The sequence below is a fragment of the Mustelus asterias genome, chromosome 17, assembly GCF_964213995.1.
Source record: "Mustelus asterias chromosome 17, sMusAst1.hap1.1, whole genome shotgun sequence".
NCBI classification, from domain to species: Eukaryota; Metazoa; Chordata; class Chondrichthyes; order Carcharhiniformes; family Triakidae; genus Mustelus; species Mustelus asterias.
In genome coordinates, this window is record NC_135817.1 from 39,589,263 (window position 1) to 39,610,446 (window position 21,184).

Consider the following 21,184-nt stretch of genomic DNA (forward strand, 5'->3'; position numbering starts at 1 on the left):
GGATGCCTCTGCTAAAAAAAATCAAGTTAAAATATAAGGCAGATACAAGCTCCATAGGAGTCAGATCCAAATACCTGAATCATTAAACAACAGTAAAACAGATATTCAGATGAGTGGATTAGGGTAGGAATTGCTGTGTGTGTGTATTTATGTGTGCTCAACTTGGAGATGTACTTTGGCTAGAGGCACAACTGTCTCTAAAAAGTCTTCCCAATGGGGAGCTTGTCAGGAATTCCCCCATTCCACACAGCCTTGGTGAAGGAGGCAGCAGAACAATGGATATCTTCTATCCACCGTGAGACAGGATGATATACAGACAAACTGCCGAACAAGCACAGACAGACATAGCAGAGTGAATCAGTGACATATGTTTCATTCCTAGGACATGGCTGCAAAGCTGATAAGAGATTGAATGACCCCCATGGGGACAGCTAAGGTAAGCCTCCTAACACATATCTCTCATTATTCTCTCCTTAGCCTTGCACGCACCACCTGTAGCCACAGCATGTAAAATTCTCAGAGCCCATGAATACTAGCTCCATTTTATTTTATTGTCCTTTATCTCCGATGCTAACCAATTAAAATTTCAGTTGAAACAGTTGCAAGATTTTGGGTTCGGGAGCCACAGAGACTTAAATTAGGCAATTGAGGATTTGTAAGTCATTTTAAGACACTTTATTAAGTTTATTAAGAAGCAACAGCTAGGATATGGTGCATTAACTAAATAGATGTGAAAAATATACAACCTGTGAGCAGTTCACTGATCCCAGCGGACAAATGGACAGTTGGCACAGAGTTTATTAATCTCAGTAGTATATGATGGCAGCATTCTGCTTTCTATAGTGTAAGAACACATTTCTCTCTCATCCTTATTGGCTTTTCACAACTATTTTTTAACTCTAAAAGGACAAGCTATTTCCCTATTTTCAGGATTATATATCGTAGATAACATACTGAAGCTACTAGAATTATCAGGTCACTATTGACTTGGCTACGCATGCCCATCACCTCACTCAGTGATATTCTGCTGTGGGAATCATCTTGGGCAGGATGGAGAATTCAATGGGCAAGTGAAGGTACATTGAGCTCAGGCAGGAATCTTTGATCCTGGGGCAGGCGTGACCTGAAAATCCCACCCTTTGCCTTGAAAGATAACAAATGATAACCAAAAGGCCAGACTTTACATATAAAGTTCCAGCATGTCTGACCTGGAAGCACATTAAATCACGCAAGAAGACATCTGGCATGCGTCCTGATGTAATTGCGCCCTCGCGCGATAATTCGATCAGCGGACATGCACGTGAGTCCAAATGTACCTGCGGACAATCAAGAAGCCAACTTAAATTAATTAAACAGCAATTGACTGGGATTTTATGTGGTCTGTCTTTATGGTTGGCAGGCTGATTAGCTGCAACATCGATCTAGGACGGGAAGAAAGCCAGCCTGCGTAATATTGCATCAGCAACACGATCTGGGGGGTGGGGGGAGTGGCTTTCACACCTGCTACCGCCTGTGCCAAGTTTGGGCATGCCCCCAATGTAAAGTTCAGGCCACAGTCTGAATGGTAAAAGCCAAGTCTGTGAAAGACCATGGCCGGAATTTTCCGGTCGTTCACACCCCACCACTGCTGCAAGCAAGGATGGCAAACTTGGCCCTCAGCCAAATCTCGGTTCATTGCAGCAGGACCAGTGAATCCCACTGGGGTGAACGGCTGGAAAATTTTGGCCAAAGTCTTTAGTCTAAGTTTGATCGGGTAGCACAGTGGTTAGCACTGCTGCTTCACAGCTCCAGGGACCTGGGTTCGATTCCCGGCTTGGGTCACTGTCTGTGTGGAGTTTGCACATTCTCCTCGTGTCTGCGTGGGTTTCCTCCGGGTGCTCCGGTTTCCTCCCACAGTCCAAAGATATGTGGGTTAAATTGATTGGCCATGCTAAAATTGCCCCTTAGTGTCCTGGGATGGGATTAGCGGGTACAATATGTAGGGATATAGGGGTAGGGCCTGGGCGGGATTGTGGTTGGTGCAGACTCGATGGGCCGAATGGCCTCTTTCTGTACTGTAGGGTTTCTATGATTTCTATGATATCAGTAGATAAGATCTTGAATTTTCAAGACTGCAGTCTCTTGCTGTGATATCAACACTATCTGTGATCATGGAAAACCGTGAAAAAAACAGAGAAAAATAAAATCTATTGTGGCTCTGCTTAGAAGCCAAATGGGTGAACAATATTGAATCTTATGTGCAAATTTATAAACTTAATATTTACTGATGCCCAAAATTTAACAATATGATTGTTGTATGGTGAATTAAAAAATTAAAAGCAGCTGTCAGCAGAACGTCACTTGGGGGAGGGTGGAGAAATCCATCCGATTGCATCAGCTGACACAATTTATGACAATCTCTCTCGATCAAAAGAACCAAACTGCATTTTAAACTCTGATTTTTAAAATATATCTTTTGCTATCTTTTGTTCAAATTTAGATGAAGTTCCAATTGTTTCAAAACTTTTTAATATTTCCTAAGATGTTTCTCACCCATTATTCTTTGGTACAACCGGGATTTAAGACAAAAAGAATTAAGGTGAGACACCGGCTTCTTAAAAAGACAATATAATAATACAAACTAATTGTAAAATAGGAACATAAACTTTTCCCTATCCCTTTGTTTATCCTTTTCCGCCTTTAAAACAATTTTCAAGTTCCAATGTTTGCTATTTAACCACATTTGAGAAGGACAGTCAGTAAAACATGTATTTGATTTGAGTTTTAGCAGTTCATTAACTCTGGTGCAAGTGATTTGAAAAGCTCAAATTGGATTTCTGCCAAACCCCTTCAAGACTTCAGGCTTATCTTTATAAGATAAAGGGGAACAAAGCATAGAGACTTTTCACAATTGTACAAGTACATTTTCATTCACACTGAAAGTCAGACCTTCACCCAAAAACTTTATTTTCTGTAGATCCGGTCATCATATGACTACATGATGATGCGGTCACGTATAGCGTCATATGATAGGAGCGTGCCATGTTTCCCGGGGACCTCATATTTTCTTACAGCTGCAGAGTTAGTTAACTAAACTTACAGTTACTGCAGTCCTTGTTGCAGTCAGTGTTCAGCGAATTACAGAAAACTACATGTTGTCAGAGCTGGCAGCATGGTGCAAGGACTCTGAATTACTGACCCATTGAGCTTCATCGAAAATGTGGCAGACAACTGGGAGAAATTTAAACAGGAGTGGCTCATATTTTGTGGTGCAGTGTTTTACGACGAGCCAAAAAAGATACAGACAAAGCAAAATTTTGATCATTGATCTTCCAATCCAACAAGGAGAAAGAAGACCCTGAGATATTTTTTGAACAAATTTGAAGCCATATGCCTTCTGGTTAAGAAGCTCATCACCATATTTTTCATTCCACCAACCAAGAGACGCACGAGTTTATTCAATCTTATGTAGCCACTCTGAAAATTTTAGCAACAAAATGAGCATTTGGAAATTCGACAGATGAGTTTATTAGGGATTGGTTGGTCTGTTGAATAAACAGTGATGTGGTCGGAAAACAATTGCTATGACAAAAAGATCTAACGTTGCAGTCTGCAGTGGGAATTTGTATGCTCAATGAACAGTTTGAGACGTCCAGCAGAGAATTTAGGCGGTAAATGGCACAGTTTGGCGAGGACAGTGAAGATTTGCAGTTCAGGGGGGTGCTCTGCACCAACTGCAGCGGCCAGCACCCCCCAATAAGAGTTTTAACAACACCAGGTTAAAGTCCAACAGGTTTATTTGGTAGCATATGCCATTAGCTTTCGGAGCGCTGCTCCTTCGAACGATGGAGTGGAAATCTGTTCTCAAACAGGGCACAGAGACACAAAATCAAGTTACAGAATACTAATTAGAATGCGAATCTCTTCAGCCAACCAGGTCTTAAAGATACAGACAATGTGAGTGGAGGGAGCATTAAGCACAGGTTAAAGAGATGTGTATTGTCTCCAGACAGGACAGCCACTGAGATTCTGCAAGTCCAGGAGGCAAGCTGTGGGGGTTACTGATAGTGTGACATAAATCCAACATCCCGGTTTAGGCCGTCCTCATGTGTGCGGAACTTGGCTATCAGTTTCTGCTCAGCGACTCTGCGCTGTCGTGTGTTGTGAAGGCCGTCTTGGAGAACGCTTACCCGAAGATCAGAGGCTGAATGCCCGTGATTGCTGAAGTGCTCCCCCACAGGAAGAGAACAGTCTTGTCTTGCCTGGTGATTGTCGAGCGGTGTTCATTCATCCGTTGTCAGAGCGTCTGCATGGTTTCCCCAATGTACCATGCCTCGGGACATCCTTTCCTGCAGCATATCAGGTAGACAACGTTGGCCGAGTTGCAAGAGTAGGTACCATGTACCTGGTAGATGGTGTTCTCACGTGAGATGATGGCATCTGTGTCGATGATCCGGCACATCTTGCAGAGGTTGCTGTGGCAGGGTTGTGTGGTGTCGTGGTCACTGTTCTCCTGAAGGCTGGGTAGTTTGCTGCGGACAATGGTCTGTTTGAGGTTGTGCGGTTGTTTGAAGGCAAGAAGTGGGGGTGGGGGGATGGCCTTGGCGAGATGTTCGTCTTCATCAATGACATGTTGAAGGCTCCGGAGAAGATGCCGTAGTTTCTCTGCTCCGGGGAAGTACTGGACGACGAAGGGTACTCTGTCCACCGTGTCCCGTGTTTGTCTTCTGAGGAGGTTGGTGCGGTTTTTCGCTGTGGCACGTCAGAACTGTCGATCGATGAGTCGAGCGCCATATCCTGTTCTTATGAGGGCATCTTTCAGCATCTGGAGGTGTCTGTTGCGATCCTCCTCATCCGAGCAGATCCTGTGTATACGGAGGGCTTGTCCGTAGCGGATGGCTTCTTTAACGTGTTTAGGGTGGAAGCTGGAGAAGTGGAGCATCGAGAGGTTATCCGTGGGCTTGCGGTACAGTGAGGTGCTGAGGTGACTGTCCTTAATGGAGATGCGTGTGTCCAAGAATGCAACCGATTCCGGAGAGTAGTCCATGGTGAGTCTGATGGTGGGATGGAACTTGTTAATGTCATCATATAGTTGTTTCAGTGATTGTTCACCATGACTCCAAAGGAAGAAAATGTCATCGATGTATCTAGTGTATAGCGTCGTTTGAAGGTCCTGTGCGGTGAAGAAGTCTTGTTCGAACCTGTGCATGAAGATGTTGGCATATTGAGGTGCGAATTTGGTCCCCATGGCTGTTCCATGTGTCTGGATGAAGAACTGGTTGTTGAAGGTGAAGACATTGTGGTCCAGGATGAAGCGGATGAGTTGCAAAATTGCATCTGGAAACTGGCAGTTGTCGGCATTGAGTACTGAGGCCGTTGCAGCAATGCCATCATCGTGGGGGATGCTGGTGTAGAGTGCCGAGACATCCATTGTGACGAGGAGTGCTCCTGGTTCAACTGCTCCATGTGCGTTGAGTTTCTGTAGGACGTCCGTAGTGTCGCGACAAAAGCTGGGGGTTCTTTGTACAATGGGTTTCAGGATGTCCTCGACATAGCCGGAGAGTTTCTCGCACAGGGTCCCATTGCCCGATACGATGGGACGGCCGAGTGTGTTTGCCTTGTGTATCTTCGGGAGGCAGTAGAGATCTCCAACGCGGGGAGTACGTGGGATGAGAGCACGGAGGGTGCTCTGAAGGTCCGGATCAAAGGTCTTGATCAGAGTGTTGAGTTGATGGGTGTGTTCTTTGGCCGGATCTGTGGGTAACTGTCTGTAGTGTTCCTCGTTGTTCAGTTGTCGGTACACTTCTTTGCAGTAATCCGTTCTGTTCAGTATGACGATGGCCCCTCCTTTGTCTGCTGGTTTGATGACAATATTGCGGTTGGTCTTGAGAGCGTGGATGGCGTTGCGTTGTGCTTGGCTGATGTTCGGGGCTTGTCTTGTGAGTGCGGCTGATGAATTTGGTGTTGATGCACCGTCATACTGAACAGAAGAGATGTCTCGGCACTCTACACCAGAATGGATGTCTCGGCACTCTACACCAGCATCCCCCACGATGATGGCATTGCTGCAACGGCCTCAGTACTCAACGCCGACAACTGCCAATTTCCAGATGCAATTTTACAACTCATCCGCTTCATCCTGGACCACAATGTCTTCACCTTCAACAACCAGTTCTCCATCCAGACACACGGATCAGCCATGGGGACCAAATTCGCACCTCAATATGCCAACATCTTCATGCACAGGTTCGAACAAGACCTCTTCACCGCACAGGACCTTCAAACGACGCTATACACTAGATACATCGATGACATTTTCTTCCTTTGGAGTCATGGTGAACAATCACTGAAACAAATATATGAGGACATCAACAAGTTCCATCCCACCATCAGACTCATCATGGACTACTCTCCAGAATCGATTGCATTCTTGGACACACGCATCTCCATTAAGGACGGTCACCTCAGCACCTCACTGTACCGCAAGCCCACGGATAACCTCACGATGCTCCACTTCTCCAGCTTCCACCCTAAACACGTTAAAGAAGCCATCCCCTACGGACAAGCCCTCCATATGCACAGGATCTGCTCAAATGAGGAGGATCGCAACAGACACCTCCAGACGCTGAAAGATGCCTTCATTAGAACAAGATATGGCGCTCGACTCATCGATCGACAGTTCTGACGCGCCACAGCGAAAAACCGCACCGACCTCCTCAGAAGACAAACACGGGACACGGTGGACAGAGTACCCTTCGTCGTCCAGTACTTCCCCGGAGCGGAGAAGCTACAACATCTTCTCCGGAGCCTTCAACATGTCATTGATGAAGACGAACATCTCGCCAAGGCCATCCCCACACCCCCACTTCTTGCCTTCAAACAACCGCACAACCTCAAACAGACCATTGTCCGCAGCAAACTACCCAGCCTTCAGGAGAACAGTGACCACGACACCACACAACCCTGCCACAACAACCTCTGCAAGAAGTGCCGGATCATCGACACGGATGCCAACATCTCACATGAGAACACCCTCTACCAGGTACACGGTACCTACTCTTGCAACTCGGCCAACGTTGTCTACCTGATACGCTGCAGGAAAGGATGTCCCGAGGCATGGTACAATGGGGAAACCATGCAGACGCTACGACAACGGATGAATGAACACCGCTCGACAATCACCAGGCAAGACTGTTCTCTTCCTGTTGGGGAGCACTTCAGCGGTCACGGGCATACAGCCTGTGATCTTCAGGTAAGCGTTCTCCAAGGCGGCCTTCACAACACATGACAGCGCAGAGTCGCTGAGCAGAAACTGATAGCCAAATTCCGCACTCATGAGGGCGGCCTAAACCGGGATGTTGGATTTATGTCACACTATCAGTAACCCCCACAGCTTGCCTACTGGACTTGCAGAATCTCAGTGGCTGTCCTGTCTGGAGACAATACACATCTCTTTAACCTGCGCTTAATGCTCCCTCCACTCACATTGTCTGTACCTTTAAGACCTGGTTGGTTGTAGAGATTCGCATTGTAATTAGTATTCTGTAACTTGATTTTGTGTCTCTGTGCCCTGTTTGAGAGCAGATTTCCACTCCATCTGACGAAGGAGCAGCGCTCTAAAAGCTAATGGCATTTGCTACCAAATAAACCTGTTGGGCTTTAACCTGGTGTTGTTAAAACTCTTACTGTGTTTACCCCAGTCCAACGCCGGCATCTCCACATCAGCACCCCCCAAACAGAGCTCTATGTTTTGCATTTGAAAATAAATGCAATTGATGCGGCAAGTGCAACCACTTTGTTGCAGTTCCAGGCACCAACAGCTAGCTGATATCCAAGGGCTAGGTGCATTAGTAAAATCAATGATTCAACCTAAGTAGTACAGTCATGCAACCAGCTGTGGTAGACAACTGGGAGAAGTTTAAACAGGAGCATCTCATGTTCTATGAAATGCAAATTCAGGATGAATCAGGTCTGATATGTAGTCCACTTACTCATGGCTGATAGTGTGAAATCTGATCCAGCCAAGACTGCAGTCATACAACAAATGGTTATTCATGTGGATAAGCACGTTTTCTGGACATGACAACTTATCTCCAAATCCATTCTGTGCATATAGTGAGGTCACTGGACTACATTGTCAGCTGTTCTTCAGGATGTTGAATGGTGTTGGCAAGAACACCACACAGCATCTTTCAACAGGCTCAAAAGAGCAAGTCCACTGATACTACAATACTTTAATGTTCAGGCACCTGTCCTAATCTTGGCAGATGCCTCCCTCGATGGACTTGATGCAGCATGCATAGAAAATGACAGACCAATAGTCTTAGCCTCCATGACACTGAGACATGTTCCGCACAAATCGAGAAGCAACTCCTTGCCTTAGTTTTTACATGTCAGAAATTTCACAATTTCATGAATGGTTTTCCAGCAACCATTGACACAGACCACCAACCACTCATAACCACCCTGAAGAAGCTTCTCCACACTGCGTCTGCACAGTTGCATGATGTTAAAGTTACAGCGCTATAATAACAGCATCGTATACAAATGTGGAAAGGAACTCTACTTGCTGATGCCCTCACCAGAGCCTTCCTAATGGAATTTGAAAAAGTCAAAATACTGCAAACCCAAAAGATATGATGTGGAGATGCCGGCATTGGACTGGAATAAGCACAGTAAGAAGTCTCACAACACCAGGTTAAAGTCCAACAGCTTTATTTGGTAGCACAAGCCACTAGCTTTCAGAACGTTGCTCCTTCATCAGGTGAGTGGGAGTTCTGTTCACAAACAGGGCATATAAAGACACAAACTCAATTTACAAAATAATGGTTGGAATGCGAGTCTTTACAGGTAATCAAGTCTTAAAGGTACAGACAATGTGAGTGGAGAAAGGGTTAAGCACAGGTTAAAGAGATTTGTATTGTCTCCAGTCAGGACAGTTAGTGAGATTTTGCAAGCCCAGGCAAGTCGTGGGGGTTACAGATAGTATGACATGAACCCAAGATCCCGGTTGAGGCCGTCCTCATGTGTGCAGAACTTGGCTATCAGTTTCTGCTCAGCGATTCTGCGTTGCCGTGTGTCGTGAAGGCCGCCTTGGAGAACGCTTACCCGAAGATCAGAGGCTGAATGCCCGTGACTGCTGAAGTCACCTCAACTGGGATCTTGGGTTCATGTCATACTATCTGTCACCCCCATGACTTGCCTGGGCTTGCAAAATCTCACTAACTACCCTGGCTGGAGACAATGCACATCTCTTTAACCTATGCTTAACCCTCTCTTCACTCACATTGTCTGTACCTTTAAGACTTGATTACCTGTAAAGACTCGCATTCCAACCATTACTTTGTAAATTGAGTTTGTGTCTTTGTTTGTGAACAGAACTCCCACTCACCTGATGAAGGAGCAGCACTCTGAAAGCTTGTGGCTTGTGCTACCAAATAAACCTGTTGAAGTTTAACTTGGTGTTGTGAGACTTCTTATTGTGCTTACCCAAAAGATAGCCAGTGGCACGCAGTCCTATTAATTACATATGCATCACTTGAATGCAGCTCAGCGACATTAGGAAGCATTGTTATCTCTTGTCTTGTGTTGCCAGCTTGCTTAGATAAACTGCAAACAAAGGCTATATTCCTGCAATATAAATGATTCACACAAACACAGGAAACATGATTGTGTACAATCTCATGTAAATGGCAGGGATTAAGAGATTTTATTTCAAGATTAAAAATCAATGAGTGCAGTCACTTCTAATTTTAATGCATAAATGATGAAAGGTACGCCTGCTGTGTGAACTGAATTAAGTGCTGTGGAAATGAATTTATGGAAATTAAAAGTTCAAGTTAACCTTAGTGGAAATATATCTGTTTAAATCCTACATCTATACAGATTAGTCTGAACTGCAAAATATATAATCCAGTTTTCATAATCACTATGAAGTCCACTTGCTGCTATATCCAATTCAACAAAATGAAATAAAAGCAAAATACTGCGGATGCTGGAAATCTGAAATAATAACAAAATAGTGCTGGAAACACTGAGCAGGTTTGGTATCATCTGTGGAGAACAAAGCTGAGTTAATGTTTCAAGTCAAATATGACTCTTCTTCAGAACTGGAGAATCAAAATCAAAGAAGAAAATGAAAACACAACCACATACAACTAAAACAAGCCTTAACTAAAACCGAGGGCGCGATCTTACCTGCTGTTCACCCCACGCTCCGGCTGCAGTGAGGTCGGAGAATTTGGCGGTCAGCCGAATCACCAATCACCTGCAGCGGGATGGAAAATCCCATCAGCGTGAGCAGTGATAAAATTCCAGCTGTAGGCTTGGTTTCAAAATGCTTTGAGAAATTAATTTAAAAACTGGATCATGAATGTTATGCTTGCTGTTGTTAGTGATACCAGAGGACAAAGCAGGATCGGGAAACTGGACAATGATCAGATTTTTGACAGTTTTGTGTCATGCAGAGACTTCCAGCATGCCTTGAGTTCTTGTTCAAAAAAGGTTGTAAGGATAGTGTTACGTATTTATAATGAGTCTTAGATGCTGCAGAAAGCCCTGTGTATTAATTCATTACCGTCACAGGTTGCTAGCATGGGAAACTGCCTGAGTGAAGAAGCAGCCTGTTGTAAATACATCTTGTAACTGAAGCTCCGTTAGTTTTTAACCCTCTGTGCTTCCAAGCATCAACACCACAATATGCAACATGGAAACTGATGACAAGGACTTCGACCGATGCTTGCTATCCACCTAAGAGGAAAAGGAAGTTAATGGAAAGTCAGAAAGAAGGCTTAGAAGCAAAGGTCTAGCATGTGCTCCAGACATCACAAGTGAGGAGGATGTGAGTAATGATCTTCTGCAGAGAAATTATAGAGCTGGGGGCATTTAAAAAAGAGGCTGGAGCTCGGGTTTTCAGAATAAGCTTATACTTGTTTAAATGGGAAAAACAAGGTAGCTACTGAAAACACATTGCAAAGTGTGTATAAGGAGAACCTCCATTAGCAAGAAAATGGCTGATGTTTTCAGTATCATGGGGCCCCAATGCTGAGCGTTTCGATTATTTTATGCAAGCAAACAAAATAGCAGAAACTTTTGGGGTTCCCATGTTCCTGAGTGTGATGGGAGGAAAAACTCAGAAGTATAGTGCAACCGGAGAAGCTAGGCACTAAAACATGAACAAATTGTAGATTCTGCAAGCACACGATTTGCCAAAGCCTTCAGTGATTGCAGAGTGTTTCAGATTCCACAAAAGACATCAAGAAGAGGGGGAATCAATTACACAATTTGTGGCTGTATTAAAAAGAGTACTGTGAGTTCGGTGATGTGCTGCATGACACAATTTGGGACAGATTGGTCTGTGGTCTGCGAAGTGAGGCAATAGTAATTGATTAGTAAGTTTGCGGACGACACAAAGGTTGGTGGATTTGCGGATAGCGATGAGGACCATCAGAGGATACAGCAGGATATAGATCGATTGGAGACTTGGGCGGAGAGATGGCAGATGGAGTTTAATCCGGACAAATGTGAGGTAATGCACTTTGGAAGGTCTAATACAGATAGGAAATATACAATAAATGGCAGAACCCTTAAGAGTATTGATAGGCAAAGGGATCTGGGTGTACAGGTACACAGGTCACTGAAAGTGGCAATGCAGGTGGAGAAGGCAGTCAAGAAGGCAGATGGCATGCTTGCCTTCATCGGCCAGGGCATTGAGTTTAAAAATTGACAAGTCATGTTGCAGCTTTATAGAACCTTAGTTAGGCCGCACTTGGAATATAATGTTCAATTCTGGTCGCCACACTACCAGAAGGATGTGGAGGCTTTGGAGAGGGTACAGAAAAGATTTACCAGGATGTTACCTGGTATGGAGGGCATTAGCTATGAGGAAAGGTTGGAGAAACTTGGTTTGTTCTCACTGGAACGACGGAGTTTGAGGGGCGACCTGATAGAAGTCTACAAGATTATGAGAGGCATGGACAGAGTGGATAGTCAGAAGCTTATTCCCAGGGTGGAAGAGTCAATTACTCGGGGGCACAGGTTTAAGGTGCGAGGGGCAAGGTTTAAAGGAGATGTACGAGGCAGATTTTTTACACAGAAAGTAGTGGGTGCCTGGAACTCGTTGCCGGGGGAGGTAGTGGAAGCGGATACAGTAGTGACTTTTAAGGAGCGTCTTGACAAATACATGAATAGGATGGGAATAGAGGGATATGGTCTTTGGAAAAAGCTATGGAAACTGTTGTTTTAATTGAGCTGGCTACAAAGGAAGCTCAGCAACTAGGTTTGAATACTCGGGTACTCAAAGGAGGCGTCTCTCTCAGCCCACTGTGCTGCTCCGAGACATCAGCTGAGGGTGTTTAGCAGGCTCCCCACTGGGCGCCGCAGGCTCCGCGCATCTCCGGGATTAAGATTTTTGGAGTCATCAGCTCCGTGCCGGAAATCAGCGCGAAGCTGATTGCAATATTTAAATGAGGATTTGTATTTCATTGGTGGACCCGGGACTGAAGTCTCTGGGACCACTAGCGCCTCCCCTCTGCCTGGAGTGGTGTCCTTCAGCAGGGTATACAACAGCTCCCCACTCATGGGAAACAGGCGGCCTGATCCTGCTGGAGGGAATAGAGGCCGTGGAGGCACCCCAGACAGGTCGGGGTTAAGGGGGTGCCTCTTGGGCAGTGCCACCTGGCCCAAAGGGAAAACTAGCAATGCTGAAGGAGCACCTTGGCACTGTCCACTTGGCATTGGGCAGAACCAAAGGGGTGGAGCAAGAGAGAGCGGTGCCTATTAGGGGGCAGATCGGTGGGGGTGAGGTGCCCCACTACCACTCTGCCAGAGGATCACTGGGAGAGGGAGGGATGGGGGGGATCGGGCTGGCCAACCTTTTGGGGTGGGGTTGGGACTGCTGGGGGATCGGGGCTGCTGGGGAGGTCGGGCTGCCAGCGGGGGTTGGGTCAGGAATGCTGGGGATGCAGGGCGGGGGGGCGGTGTCAGGGAGATTTAGGTAAACTGGGGAGGAGGGGGAGACATCGGGGCTGGCTCGGAGACGTGCGGGGTGCCAACGATCGGCGGGTGAGGGGATCAGAAGACCTGTGATGGGGGAGGCGGTTGTGGGGCTGACCAGCGATCAGACTGGCCAGTGATCAGGAGGCCGGCAGTGCTCTGACAGATCAGCACATGTGCAGTGGCCCGCTCAGTGTATGCTGCTGGCCTCTCCAGCAGGAATAGGTCCCGGCCCCTGATGTTCAGAGTGAATCCCGCTGGGGCGCTCTGTGATGCACAGAGTGTTGGAGATTCATTCTGAAAATCCCGCTAAAACAATTGGCGGGAGTTACTCCAGTTTTCACGCAAATTCGGCACTTGGAATTTTTTTGGAGAATCCCGGCCAAAAAGGCAGCTGAATTGACAACTATGAGTTTCAGAACAAATACGTGTCGCCAATGTGCGAAACCAGGGCATTCAGCTGCAGGATGCTGGTGCAACCATATAATATGCAAAAGCTGTGGTAAAAAAGTCACATAGAGCGTGCCTGCTGGAAGGAAAAGCAAGCTATGAGCAAAAATAATAAGAAGCAAAAACAAACAGAAACTGCATGTAAACGGAATAAAAGAAGTGTTCTGCTGTGCAAAAGGGTCGAGAGAAAAAAAGCAACTCATAATCTGAGGATGAATTGTCATTGAATGTGTGAGCCATTGCTGGTGCAATGAATAGTTGAACCAGGAGCGCTCCTCGTCACAATGGATGTCTCGGCACTCTACACCAGCATCCCCCATGACGATGGCATTGCTGCAACGGCCTCAGTGCTCAGCGCCAACAACTGCCAGTTTCCAGATGCAATTTTACATCTCATCCGCTTCATCCTGGACCACAATATCTTCACCTTCAACAACCAGTTCTTCATCCAGACACACGGAACAGACATGGGGACCAAATTCGCACCTCAATATGCCAACATCTTCATGCACAGGTTCGAACAAGACTTCTTCACCGCACGGGACCTTCAACCGATGCTATACACTAGATACATCGATGACATTTTCTTCCTTTGGACTCATAGTGAACAATCACTGAAACAACTCTATGATGACATCAACAAGTTCCATCCCACCATCACGCTCACCATAGACTACTCTCCGGAATCGGTTGCATTCTTGGACACACGCATCTCCATTAAGGACGGTCACCTCAGCACCTCACTGTACCGCAAGCCCACGGATAACCTCACGATGCTCCACTTCTCCAGCTTCCACCCTAAACACGTTAAAGAAGCCATCCCCTACGGACAAGCCCTCCGTATACACAGGATCTGCTCGGATGAGGAGGATCGCAACAGACACCTCCAGACGCTGAAAGATGCCCTCATAAGAACAGGATATGGCACTAGACTCATTGATCAACAGTTCCAACGCGCCACAGCGAAAAACCGCACCGACCTCCTCAGAAGACAAACACGGGACACAGTGGACAGAGTACCCTTCGTTGTCCAGTACTTCCCCGGAGCGGAGAAGCTACGGCATCTTCTCCGGAGCCTTCAACATGTCATTGATGAAGACGAACATCTCGCCAAGGCCATCCCCCCACCCCCACTTCTTGCCTTCAAACAACCGCACAACCTCAAATAGACCATTGTCCGCAGCAAACTACCCAGCCTTCAGGAGAACAGTGACCATGACACCACACAACCCTGCCACAGCAACCTCTGCAAGACGTGCCGGATCATCGACACAGATGCCATCATCTCACGTGAGAACACCATCCACCAGGTACACGGTACATACTCTTGCAATTCGGCCAACGTTGTCTACCTGATACGCTGCAAGAAAGGATGTCCCGAGGCATGGTACATTGGGGAAACTGTGCAGACGCTGCGACAACGGATGAATGAACACCGCTCGACAATCACCAGGCAAGACTGTTCTCTTCCTGTTGGGGAGCACTTCAGCGGTCACGGGCATTCGGCCTCTGATATTCGGGTAAGCGTTCTCCAAGGCGGCCTTCGCGACACACGACAGCGCAGAGTCGCGGAGCAGAAACTGATAGCCAAGTTCCGCACACACGAGGACGGCCTCAACCGGGATATTGGGTTCATGTCACACTATTTGTAACTCCCACAGTTGCGTGGACCTGCAGAGTTTCACTGGCTGTCTTGTCTGGAGACAATACACATCTTTTTAGCCTGTCTTGATGCTCTCTCCACTCACATTGTTTCGTCTCTGAAAGACTTGATTAGTTGTAAGTATTTGCATTCCAACCATTATTCATGTAAATTGAGTCTGTGTCTTTATAAGCTCTGTTTGTGAACAGAATTCCCACTCACCTGAAGAAGGGGCTAAGAGCTCCGAAAGCTTGTGTGGCTTTTGCTACCAAATAAACCTGTTGGACTTTAACCTGGTGTTGTTAAACTTCTTACTGTGTTTACCCCAGTCCAACGCCGGCATCTCCACGCAATGAATAGGTACAGAGTCATTCCACTACTGGATGCACAGCCTGTAAGAATGGAAGTCAACACTGGGGCAGCAGTCTTGATGATGCCAGAGTCTGTATATAAGGAGAAACTCAAGCACTTTCCCTTGAAAACTTCAAGAATAGTGTTTGAGACATACACAGATGAAATGGTTCCACTGAAGGGCTGCATTGAAGTAGCTGTGCAACTTAATGGACAAACAGCAAATTTGTCTCTACGTGTAGGAAAGTGCAATTATCCCACATTGATGGGTGAAACATGATGAGAGAAGATTCAACTGAACTGGGCTGAAGTCAAACTGATGACTAATAGAGATTCAAGCCTTACAAAAATTCTAAAGAAACACAGGTTGTGTTTGAGGAGAACTGGGCAGTGTGAAAGAAATCACAGTTAAGTTAAAGATTAAAGAAGGAAGCCAAGCAAAATGCTTGAAGGCAAGGGTGGAACCCTTGCTATCAGGCCGAAAGTGGAGGCTAAATTGGAATGACTAGTGAAGATGGGAGTCTTGGAACCTGTCATATAAGTGAATGAGTTACTGACATCGGTATGGATTTGTGAGAGTTCAAAGTCACCCTTAATCCAGTGTTGTGTGCAGAATAATACCCACCACCCTACAGTCATGACTGTTTGCAAGATTGGCATGAGACCAACATTTTAGCAAGATTGACCCGAGCCAAGCATATTTACAGATGAATGTAGACCAGAAGTCACAGGAACTCCTGATAATTGTGACACATAAAGGTTTATTTCGGAACCAAAGGTTACTGTTTGGTACCAAATCAGCTCTGGCATTGTTTTAAAGGGCAATGGATTGGATCCTGAATGGACTGAGTGAAGTCCAGTGCTATCTGAATGGCACCCTAGTCACTGGAACAGACGAAGAGGAACATCTTCAGAATTTGGATGCCACTTTTCAGAGGAAAACTAAGGGACTGAAAGTCTGCAAGGACAAGTGAGCTCTTCCAGTCCTCCGTTTGGGAATGTGATTGACAAGTTCGTGTTCAAAATTATTCTGGGCTGGGCAGAGCAGATAGGGATAAATTGTTCCCACTCATAAAAGGATCAAGAAGGGGATTTGCAAAAGAAGCAAAGGTGATGTGAGAATAAACTTTCTCACATGAGTCTGGAATGCACTGCCTGGAAGCAGTACAGCACGTGAACAGGCCCTTCGGCCCGTCTAGCCTGTGCCAATCATGTTGTCCAATCTAGACCAACCGCCTGTATCCCTCTATTCCCTAACTGTTCATTTGTCTATCCAGATAAGTCTTAAATGTGATGAACGTATCTACCTCAACCACCTCATTTGGCAGTGCATTTCAGGCCCCAGCATACTTCCACCGCATACCCCTACTGAACCTTTCCCCCCTTACCTTGAACTTGTGCCTCTTTGTAATTGTCATTTCTGCCCTGGGAAAAAGCTTTCAACTGTTCACCTTATCTATGTGCAAGGGTAAAGAGAAAAGGCAAAGGAATGGCACTAGGTCATGATGCTCATTTGGAGAGCTTCAGCAGACACAATGGGCCAAATGGCCTCCTTCTGTGTTATAACAATTCTGTGATAGCGTCAGCAGCTTGTACATCATGTCAGACAGCAGGGATGAGGGTGTTCTGGGACCGGACAAGGGTAATAAGGCAAGACTAAAGGACATTAGTGAACCAGATGGACTTTTCTGACAATCGACAGTGGTTTCATGGTCATCAGTAGATTGTTAATTCCAGATATATTTTATTAAATTGAAATTCCTCCATCTGCTGTGGCGGGATTTGAACCCAGGTCCCCAGAACATTAGCTGAGTTTCTGGATTAATCATCTAGTGATAATACCACTAGGCCTTCACCTCCCCTGAGTGCCAGCTTATCCTGTAAGAGAGAGAGAGCAGAAAGTCAGTGATTGTGTAGCACTGTGTTTAAGTGATGTGCCTGCGTTATAACTGGAAGCATATGGAGGCAGTGAGAGGTGGCTGTGAAGCTGGCAGCAATGGTAGGTGTGTGAGGATGAGGTGAAGCATCTGGATGTTAGTTATGAGCCCTGAGTACCAGGGAGTGTGCTGGGTGAGTGATGGGAATATGGTGTGTAGTGTATTGGATAGTATGAAACGCTGCTTGTCTGAGTAGGAGCTGCTTTGCCAATTTGCATTCACTGACCTTGAATACAACATGTATTAGACATCTTGTGGCACTGTTACTGGTTCTGCAGGGCCAGACTCAGGGAATTGAACTCTCTGGCCAGCTGTCCACCCTCAGTTGTGAGAGTGAACCTTGAGAGCATCCTGACTCTCAGTAGAACCATGGCATCTCTCTGCTTGTTCACCTTTAGCACTAATGTCACCAGCCCTACCTACATCCACCACCATGCAGGCCTCTCGCTGCCTCAATGTTCAGTTGCAGCAATATTATTCAATGTAGCTTCACCTTAACTGGGACGGATGACCTTTATAAAATGGTAGGTTGTTTGCACCAGGTGGTCTCAGCATAACTCTATTTCGCCCATTACTATTGCAGAGGCAACCAGCAGTGTGGCAGACACTCAGCCCAACATGGAAAGGACGTGACAGCACCAAATTTATCCGCTGCCTTCCGTGAATTGAATTGGCTTGGGATCGCTGGGTTAAAGGGCAAACCCATTTCCTTCTTGCAAAGCACTCAGTCTGGATGTTGATTGATCTTACAACCACCAACATAGCTGAGCTTCTCCATTCACTCGCAGGTTGTTGGACATCATTTGCAAGCATGTCGCCACTTCAAATGCTATTGTGAGGGCAACTGAAGAGCTAACACAGAGCTTTTAATTGTTTTGCTTCTGAAATCCCCTTCGTGTCATATAAATATTCATGGGCCTTTATTAGTTTTGCTGCAAATCAGTTAGTTATGCGATTAATCATAGAAATTAATCATTTTTGTTTTATTTAAATAATGTGAAAGAGCTGGTGTCCAGCAATAGTTCTGTCACAATATTGAGGGAGCTTCAGCAGCAACATGCAGGTGTTATGTTCACAATCCAAAGTCTAAGTGGTTTCCAATACTTAGAACCCTCACTATCCCGGATAACCAGAGCCCTCACTATCTGGATACCCAGAGCCCTGTTCTGGGACCAGAGAAGCGTAATAAGGCAAGACTAAAGGGCATTAGTGAACCAGATTGATTTTTCCGACAATCGACAATGGTTTCATGGTCATCAGTAGATTCTTAATTCCAGATATTTTTTATTAACTTGAAATTCCACCATCTGCTGTGGTGGGATTTGAACCCAGGTCCCCAGAACATTAGCTGAGTTTCTGGATTAATCATCGAGTGATAATACCACTAAGCCTTCACCTACCCCGAGTGCCACCTCATCCTGTCAGAAAGAGAGGGCAGAAAGTCAGTGATTGTGTAGCACTGTGTTTAAGTGATGTGCCTGCGTTATAACTGGAAGCATATGGAGGCAGTGAGAGGTGGCTGTGAAGCTGGCAGCAATGGTAGGTGTGTGAGGATGAGGTGGAGCATCTGGATGTTAGTTATGAGCCCTGAGTACCAGGGAGTGCTGCTGGAAAAGCTAACACAGAGCTTTTAATTGTTTTGCTTCTGAAATCCCCGTTGTGTTATATAAATATTCAAGGGCCCTTATTAGTTTTGCTGCAAATCAATTAGTTATGTGATTAGTCATTAGTAGATAACTAGAACCCTCACTTTCCTAGATAACCAGAGCCCTCACTTTCCTAGATAAACAGAACCCTCACTATCCCGGATAAACAGAGCCCTCACTACTCCGGAAAACCAGAGCCCTCACTGTCCTGGAAAAACAGAGCTCTCACTATCCCGGATAAACAGAGCCCTCACCATCCCAGATAACCAGAGCCCTCACTATCCTGGAAAAACAGAGCCCTCACTATCCCAGATAACTAGAGCCCTCACTATCCTGGATAAACAGAGCCCTCACCATCCCAGATAACCAGAGCCCTCACTATCCTGGATAAACAGAGCCCTCACTATCCTGGATAAACAGAGCCCTCACTATCCTGGATAAACAGAGCCCTCACTATCCCGGAAAACCAGAGCCCTCACTATCCTGGATAAACAGAGCCCTCACTATCCTGGATAAACAGAGCCCTCACTATCCCGGAAAACCAGAGCCCTCACTGTCCTGGAAAAACAGAGCTCTCACTATCCCGGATAAACAGAGCTCTCACTATCCCGGATAAACAGAGCCCTCACCATCCCAGATAACCAGAGCCCTCACTATCCTGGAAAAACAGAGCCCTCACTATCCTGGAAAAACAGAGCTCTCACTATCCCGGATAAACAGAGCTCTCACTATCCCGGATAAACAGAGCCCTCACCATCCCAGATAACCAGAGCCCTCACTATCCTGGATAAACAGAGCCCTCACCATCCCAGATAACCAGAGCCCTCACTATCCTGGATAAACAGAGCCCTCACTATCCCGGAAAACCAGAGCCCTCACTGTCCTGGAAAAACAGAGCTCTCACTATCCCGGATAAACAGAGCCCTCACTATCCTGGATAAACAGAGCCCTCACTATCCTGGAAAAACAGAGCCCTCACTATCCCGGATAAACAGAGCCCTCACTATCCTGGAAAAACAGAGCCCTCACTATCCTGGATAAACAGAGCCCTCACTATCCTGGAAAAACAGAGCCCTCACTCTCTGGATAACTAGAGTCCTCACTATCCAGATAACCAGAGTCCTCACTATCCAGATAACGAGAGACCTCACTCTCTGGATAACCAGAGACCTCACTCTCCAGATAACCAGAGCCCTCACTCTCTGGATAACTAGAGTCCTCACTATCCAGATAACGAGAGACCTCACTCTCTGGATAACCAGAGACCTCACTCTCCAGATAACCAGAGCCCTCACTCTCTGGATAACTAGAGTCCTCACTATCTGGATAACTAGAGTCCTCACTATCCAGATAACCAGAGCCCTCACTATCTGGATAACTAGGGTCCTCACTATCCAGATAACCAGAGACCTCACCTCGGATAAACGCAGACTTCACTGTCTCAGATACCCGGAATCCTCATTATGTCTGATACCTGGAGTCCTCATTAAATCAGATACCCGGAGTCTTCATTGTGTCTGATACATGGAACCTCATTGTCTCGGATACCTGGAGTCTTCGTTCTGTCTGATACCCGGAGTCCTCATTGTGTCCAGTAGCAGGAACCCCTAACAGTCTCCAATCCAATAGATTCAAATAACTGTGTCACACAGAATGATACCATTCAGCCCATCAAGTCTGCCTCATTTCTTGAAGAAGTATTCAGTTAGCGCCACATCTTGGCCCTTTTTTTTCATAATTCTGCGAATTATTGCCCCTTAAGTATTGATCCAATTCCCTGTTTTATAGCTATTACTGAATGTTTCCATCACCTTATCAGGCATTATGAAACTGCTTGTCACCTTCCATGGGGTGACACAGTGGCACAGTGGTTAGCACTGCTGCCTCACAGCGTCAGGGACCCGGGTTCGATTCCCGGCTTGGGTCACTATCTGCGCGGAGTCTGCTCGTTCTCCCCGTGTCTGCGTGGGTTTCCTCCGGGTGCTCTGGTTTCCTCCCACAGTCTGAAAGACGTGCTGGTTAGGCGCATTGGCCATGTTAAATTCTCCCTCAGTGTACCCGAACAGGCGCCGGAGTGTGGCGACTAGGGGATTTTCACAGTAACTTCATTGCAGTCTTACTGTAAGCTTACCTGTGACACTAATAAATAAACAATGTCGGCTGTTTCTCTCTTCATGTAGCTAGCT